Raw genomic sequence first — 8,340 nt, 5'->3', positions numbered from 1 at the left:
ATTATCACTGGTGACTGGAATGCAAAAGTTGGAAACAAAGAAGAATCACCGGTAGTTGGAAAATTTGGCCTTGGTGACAGAAATAATGCTGGAAACTTAATTATATCCCATCTTAATAGAGACCATCTCAAAAACAGATTTGACACATTTAAAGAAGTGACTGAAGACCAGTTGAGTTGTGAGATGACATCAAGAACATCATACATGAAGCAAGCAAAAGGTCATTAAAAAGACATGAGAGGAAGTTAAGACCAAAATGGATGTCAGAAGAGACTCTGAAACTTGCTCTTGAATGGAGAGTAGCTAAAGCAAGAGAGATACATGATTAAATAAAAGAGCTGAACAGATGATTGCAAAGGGTAGCTAAGAAGACAAAGTCAACTCTTATGATGACCTTGAGTTAGGGAACCAAAAGAGAAGACAACACAGCATTTCTCAAGCCGAAAGAACTGAAGAAAAAAATTCAAGCCTCGAGTTGCAATATTGAAGGATTCTATGGGCATAATATTGAATGATGCAGGAAGCATCAAAAGAAGATAGAAGGAATACACAGAGTCACTGTACAAAAAGAATTGGTCAATATTCAACCACTTCAGGAGGTAGTATATGGTGATCAAGAACCAGTGGTACTGAAGGAAGAAGTCCAAGCTGCAATGAAGGAAATGGTGAAAAATAAGGCTCCAGGAACTGATAGAATACCCATTGAAATATTTCAAAAACAGATACAATTCTGGAGGCACTTACTTGTTTATGTCAAGAAATTTTGAACACACCTACCTGGCCAAGTGACTGGAAGAGATCCATATTTGTGCCCATTCCAAAGAAAGGTGATCCCGTAGAATGTGGAAATTATCGAACAATATCATTAATATCACATGCAAGTAAAATTTTGCTGAAGAAAATTAAAAAATGGTTGCAGAATGGAACTTCTAAAAAGTCAAGCTGGATTCAGAAGAGGACATGGAGCAAGAGATATCATTGTTGACATCAGATGAATCTTGGCTGAAAGCAAAGAATACCAAAAAGATGTTTACCTATGTTTAATTGACTGTGCAAAGGTATTCAACTGTGTGGGTCATAACAAATTATGGATAAAATTGTGAAGAATGGGAATTCCAGAACACCTAATTGTGCCTATGAGGAACTTGTACATAGACCAAGAGGCAATTGTTTGAACAGAACAAATACTGCATGGTATAAAATCAGGACAGGTATATGTCAGGGATGTATTTTTTCACCATATTTATTCAATCTGTATGTGAGCAAATCTGACAAATTGGACTATATGAAGAAGAATGTGGCATTGGGTTTGGAGGAAGATCATTAACAACATGTGATATACAGATGACACAACTTTGCTTGCTGAAAGTGAAGAGGACTTGAAACACTTATTGATGAAGATCAAAGATTGTAGTATTCAGTATAGATTCCACCTCAACATAAAGAAAACAAAATCCTCACAACTGGGCCAATAAGCAACATTACAATAAATAGAGAAAAGAGTGAAGTTGTCAGGGATTTCATTTTACTTAGATCCAGAATCAACACCCAAGGAACCAGTGCTCAAGAAATCAGATGTTGTATTGCACGATGAAAATCTGTTTCAAGAGACCTCTATAAAGTGTTAAGGAACAAAGATATCACTCTGAAGATTTAGCTGTGCTCAACCTAAGCCATGGTATTTTCAATCACCTCATATCCATGTGAAAGCTGGACAATGAATAAGGAAGATTGAAGAAGAGCTGATGCTTTTGAGTTATGGTGTTGGAGAAGAATACTGAAAGTACCATGGTCTGCCAGAAGAATGAAAAATCTGTCCTGGAAGAAGTGCAATAAGAATATTCCTTAGAAGCGAAAATGGCTGGACTTCTTGTCACCTACCTTGGTCACGTCAGAAGAAACCAGTCCCTAGAGAAGGATATCATGCTTGGTAAAGTGGAAGATGAGCTGTTGTTGCTGTTGTTATGTGCTGTCGAGTCGGACCTGACTCATAGCGACCCCTCCTTGGGTTGCCAAGGCAGTATCGCTACAGAAGTAGATTGCCCAACCTTCCTTCCGAGGAGTGGTTGGTGGTTTGAATTGCCAGCCTGAACTCCTGGAAGATGAGCAAAAGAGGGGAAGACCCTCAATGAGATTGATTGACACAGAGGCTGCAATGATGGGCTAAAGCATAGCAAGGATTGTGAGAATAGTGCAAGACCGGGCAATGTTTCCTTCTGTTGTAAATAGGGTCACTATAAGTTGGAGCCTACTGGACAGCATCTAACAACAACAACCAGATATCACACTACTATTCTTAAGATTTTCACCAGCCAAGTTTTTCAGAAGTAGATCGTCAAGTCCTCTTTCCTAATCTATCTTAATCTCCACTGAAACGTGTCCATCATTGGTGTTCCTTCTGGTATTTGAAATACTGCTGGCTTAGTTTCCCACATCACAGGAACATGCAAGCCACCATTGTACAACAAACTGACAGTGGCATATAAAATAATGATATGACGTACAACCAGTGCTAGCTTAGAATCTATGAAATTTAGTATCATTACCCTTTGTTTAAATATAATTCCACTATATTGAGGAAATTTTCTTCTGTTTCTAGTTTGATAAGAACTTTTTATTTAGCTTTAATTGTACTTATGAAATAATATTTCTGTTTCTGTTGATATAATCATATGTCTTTGAATCTAATAATATGATCTTTGGTATGTTTCCAATACTGAACCTTCCTTTCATAAACCAAAAACCAAACTCACTGCCATCAAGTAGGATCTGACTCATAGTGACCCCTCCTTGAGTTTCTGAGGTGGTATCACTATGGAAGTAGATTGCCCAAACTTCCTTATAAGGTTTGAACCTCCAGCCTTCTGGTTAGCAGTCAAATGCCTTAGGCACTACGCCATACCAGTGACATATCCTACTTGATCATTATGTATTTTTAAAAAACACTATTGGGTTAAATTAACTGGTATATTTTACATAGGGTTTCTGCATTTCACTTAGTAAAATGGACCTGTAGTTTCTTTTTCTTGTATTGTCTGTGCCTAAATTTTTTTGTTAGTTTTATTGAGGTATTATTTACATACTGTAAAACTCATCCTTTTTTAATGTATGTTTTCATACATTTCAGCAAATAAATACACTGTGTAACAGCTGTCCCAAAAGTTGCACATCTACCTTCTTGCAACAACTTACCTGATTGTTGTTCCTGTCAATTAGTCTTTTATAGAACATAATGTGAATGGAATTCTGATATATATAACCTTCTGTGCTTGCTTCTTTCACTTACGTTTTTGAGATTAATTCGTGTAATTGCATGTATGAGGAGTACATTCTTTTTGATTAATGTATTACTGTTTTACAATTTACTAGTTAAAGCTTTTTTATTGTGTTACACTTTTAAAAATAATAAATAAATTCTTCATAAGCATTGTGTACAGGTCTTTGCACAGATATAGACTTTCAAGTGAGTTTTAAGGTATGTGTATACTTAATTTTACAAGAAACTGATAAAGTGCATGTCCAAGTAAATGTATTGTTTTGCATCTTACTAGGAATTTATGAAAGTTCCAGTTGCTGTACATTCTTACCAGCACTTGATATTGTTATATTTTAAAGATTTGTAGGACTGGTAGCATAGTGGCTAAGACACTTGCCTGCTAACCAGATGGCTGGCGGTTCAAACCCACCAGCCACTCCTCGGAAGGAAGGTTGGGCAATCCTACTTCCGTAGTGATACTGCCTCGGAAACCCAAGGAGGGGTCGCTATGAGTCGGGGCCGACTCGACGGCAAACAACAGCAACAACAAAAAGCCATCTAATAAGTGTATCATGGTAAATCATTGCAGTTTAATTATTAATGATTTTGAGCATCATTTCATTTTTTATTGTTGTAAAAATATATATAGCACATTTGGCAACCTAACATTTTTCAAGTTTACAACTTAGTGATATCAACTAGATTAATCATGTTGTGCAATCATGACCTACAATTGTTGCCAAATTTCCCATCACCTTAAATAAACATTCACTGCTTCCTGAGTAAGAACTCTTCTTTTCTCCCTCCCTCCCACCTCTGTTCACCATTAATAAATGTGGATCTTTTTTGATTAAAAAAAAATGTTCCTTAAATAAATGTATTAAAAAATAAAGCAATCAAATTAAAAAGTAGGCAAAAAATCAGAATTGAGTCCTCACCAAAGATGATATGGCAATTGAGCACACAAAGAGATGTTCAATATCATTTGTCATTAGTGAATTGAAAATTGAAACAACAATGAAATATCACTATATATCTATTAAAATGATTAAAACACAATAAACATCAAATGCTAGCAAGGATGTGGAGCAATAGGAACCCTTGTTAATTGCTGGTGGGAATGCAAAATAGTACAGCAATTTTGGAAAACACTTTGGTAGTTTTTTACAAAGTTATTCATAGTCTTACCACAAGATCCAACTATCACACTACTACATAATTATGTAAATGAGTTGAAAACATATGTTCACATAAAAAACCTGAGCATGAAAGTTTATAGCAGCTCTAGTCATAATTCCTAAAAACTGGAAGCAACCAAAATGTCCCTCAATAGATGAATGTATAAACAAACTTGGTATATCCATACAATAGAGTATTACTTAGTGATAAAAATAAATGAGCTGTCAAGGCAGAAGACCCAGGAGGACCTTAAATGAATATTATTAAGTGAAAGAAGTCAGTCTGCAAAGGCTACATACTGCATGATTCCAGCTATGTGACATTCTGGATAAGGCAAAACTATAGAGATGTTAAAAAAAAAATTAGTGGCTTCTGATGAAGATTGGGGTGAGGAATAGGTGGAGGACAGTGGATTTTTAGGGCAGTGAAACTATTCTGTATGATGCTGAAATGGTAGACATGTAACATTGTGTTTGTTGAAACTCATTGTTAGCTGTCATCAAATTGGTTCCAAATCATAGTGACACTACGTACAACAGAATGCAACACTGCCCGGTTCTGCACCATCCTCACTATCATTGCCATACTTGAACCCATTATCACAGCAACAATGTCAGTCTTTCTAATTGAGGGTATTCCCCCTTTTCACTTATGCCCTACTTTACCAACCATGATATCCTTCCCCAGGGATTGGTCCCTTCTGTGAACATGACCAAAGTACAAGAGATGAAGTCTGACCATTTTTGCTTCTAAGAAGCTTTCCAGCTGTACTTTCTTTAAGACAGATATGTTTATTCTTCTAACAGTCCATGGCATATTTAATATTTTTTGCCAACACACAAAGTCAAATGTTTCAATTCTTCTGTGGTCTTCTTTATTCATTGCATAGCTTTCACATGCATATGAAACTACTGAAAAGACCATGGTTGGATCTGGCACAACTAAGTCTTCAAAGTGATATCTTTCCTGTTAAAAACTTTATTTATTTATTTTAAATTTCTATTTTAAGAGGATGTTTTACATTCAATGTAACGTGTACATTTGGTTTCATTCCCCATTCACCATGTCCAACCCTAATCTAGACTCTTCCCCTCCCTTACCCTATAACCCTCTCCTTGTGCCCCTCGCATTCCTGCACTCCTGTTTGTCCTGCATTTCCTTAGTTTGAATGTTGGTCCTCAGGTGTCCTGTGGTCTATTGATCTAAGGGATGTATTACCATTGAGTGTGTGGCTCAGTCATCCTGGTTTGAGTGGTCTGTGTGTACATCTTGTTAGCTATTAGGCTGACAGCCCACCCCTGGGGGTGAGTTTTATTCCAGGTGCAGAATGTATTCCAGGGCCACAGTATTGGGAGACTCACCAGATTTCATCTGACCAGTAACTCGGGTCATTATTGAGTTTTTGGGTTTTGTTCCACATTTTCCCTCCTACTCTATCCAGGATCTCCACATTTGATCCTTTGCTGAGTGGTTGGCATTAGTAACCAGACACCATCCAGTTCTTCTGGTCTCAAGGGCCATTGTGTCCTAGGGCTTATTGCTTCTAAATGCCTTTGCTTTTGTGTGTGGTGTGTGTGTATGTGTGTGTGTGTGTGTGTGCATTCTTCTTCACTTCTGATGCTAGGAGACCGTAAGCTGCATCTTAGATGTCCTCTTGAAAGCTTTTAAGACCCCAGATGCTACTCAACACTGTAGGATGTAGAACAACGCTCTTATGTATTTTGTTGTGTGCTTTGAGTCTGGTCTCCCCTAGTACTATGGTCCTGATGCAGTAGCTCTATTGGATCTCTCTCCCACAGTGTCTGGCTATCTGTGAGGGATTACTCTGCATCTGTCTTCTATTGTTTCTGTAAAGACTATAGGTATTTTGTATCACTGGTACCTGTGCAAGATTAGCCTCAGCTGAATCTATCCTTGATCTAGAGTATGCTTCTGTTCACTGACCTCGTCTGATTATCTCAGGTGTTTATGTGTTTATCTGTATAGCCTAGTGTTTGGTGTTAATGGCAATACAGTATTGTGAACACATTGGTTGGTATTAGCATCTGTCATCTATCCCTTATGTGTACAATTTGGTGTCCTCCCATTTCCTAATGTTATTATGGTGGTCATATATCCTTCTGCTATATCCCTCCTCCTACCCATGTCAGCGTGTAAGCCTCAATTAGCCTGAAATTAATCTTTTCCCTTCCCTCCTCATACTGGTAACCTACTGGGTGAGTTGCCTTTCCCAAGCAAACTCTTCTCTGTCTTTTTACAGTAATGGGCTCATACAGTACTTGTTCTTTTGTGATTCACTTATTTCACTCAGCATAATGTCCTCCAGGTTCATCCATGTTGCGAGATGGTTCGTGTATCCCTCATTGTTCTTTAATGTAGCATTCCATTGTGTGGATATACCATAATTTGGTAATCCACTCATCCGTTGATGAGCACTTAGGTTGCTTCCATCTCTTTGGTATGATAAATTGTGCTGTGATGAACATAAGTGTACATATGTCTGTTCATGCGCTATCTTTCACCTCTTTAGGGTATGTTCCTAGCAATAGAATTGCTGGATCAAATGGGACTTATATTTTCAGTTTTTTAAGGAAATGCCATACTGTTTGCCACAATGGTTGTACCATTTTACAATCCCACCAGCAGTGTACAAGAGTTCCAATCTCTCCACAACCTCGCCAGCATTTGTTACTTTCTGACTTGTTGAACTTTGTTATTATTGCCAGGGTGAGATGATATGTCATTGTTTTGATTTGCATCTCTGTAGTGATTAATGATCATAAGCAATTTCTCATGTGTTTGTTGGGTGCCTGTATATCCTCTTTGGTGAAGTGCCTGTTCAAGTCTTTTGCCCATTTGTGAATTAGTTTACTTGTCTTTTTGGTGTTGAGGTGTTGAAGTTTTCTATAGATTTTAGATAAGTCCTTTATCAGATATGTCATAGGCAAATATTTTCTCCCAATCTGTAGGTTCTCTTTTTATCCTTTTGACGAAATCTTTTGATGTGCACAAGAATTTATTTTTTAAAAGGTCCCAGTCATATGGCTTCTCTTCTACCTCCTGCACATTCTGGGTTATGCTTGACAGTCTATTTATGCTGTAAATTAGGGCACCCAGATTTGCCCCTATTTTATCTTTGATGAATTTTATAGTTTTGGATATTACATTTAAGTCTTTGATCCAGCTTGAGTTTGTTTTTGTGTATGGGGTGTGGTATGGTCTTGTTTCATTTTTCTACAGGTGGATATCCAGTTTTGCCAGCACCATTTGTTAAAGAGGCTGTCTCTTCCCCATTTAATGGGTTTTGGACCTTTGTCAAATATCAGTTGTCCATAGATGTATGGGTCTATATCTGGACTTTTGATTCTGTTCCATTGGTCTATCTGTCTGTCATTGTACCAACACCATACTGTTTTGACTGCTGTGGCTGTATAGTAGTTCTTAAGATCTGGGAGTGTGAGACCTCCCACTTTGTTTTTCTTCTTGAGAAGTGCTCTGCTTATTCGAGCTCTCTTTCCTTTCCATATGAAATTACTAATTAGTTTTTCCATGTCCTTAAAAAATTTTGTTGAAATCTGGATTGGGATTGCATTAAATGTATAGATTGCTTTAGGTAGTACTGACATTTTTACAATGTTTAGTCTACCGATTGATGAACAAGGTAGGGTCTTCCATTTATGTAGTGCCCTTGTTGTCTCTTGTAGCAGTGTTTTATAGTTTTCTCTGTATAGGTCTTTTGTATCTCTGGTGACGTTTATTCCTAGATATTTTACCTTTTTCAAAGCTATAATAAATGGCATTGTTGTTGTTGTTGTTGTTGTTGTTTGCCGTCGAGTCGGCCCCGACTCATAGCGACCCCTCCTTGGGTTTCCGAGGCAGTATCACTACGGAAGTAGGATTGCCCA

The sequence above is a fragment of the Orycteropus afer genome, unplaced genomic scaffold, assembly GCF_000298275.1.
Source record: "Orycteropus afer afer isolate SDZICR_OR568_19922 unplaced genomic scaffold, OryAfe1.0 scaffold00271, whole genome shotgun sequence".
NCBI lineage: Eukaryota > Metazoa > Chordata > Mammalia > Tubulidentata > Orycteropodidae > Orycteropus > Orycteropus afer.
Note: the sequence above shows the minus strand (reverse complement) of the source record.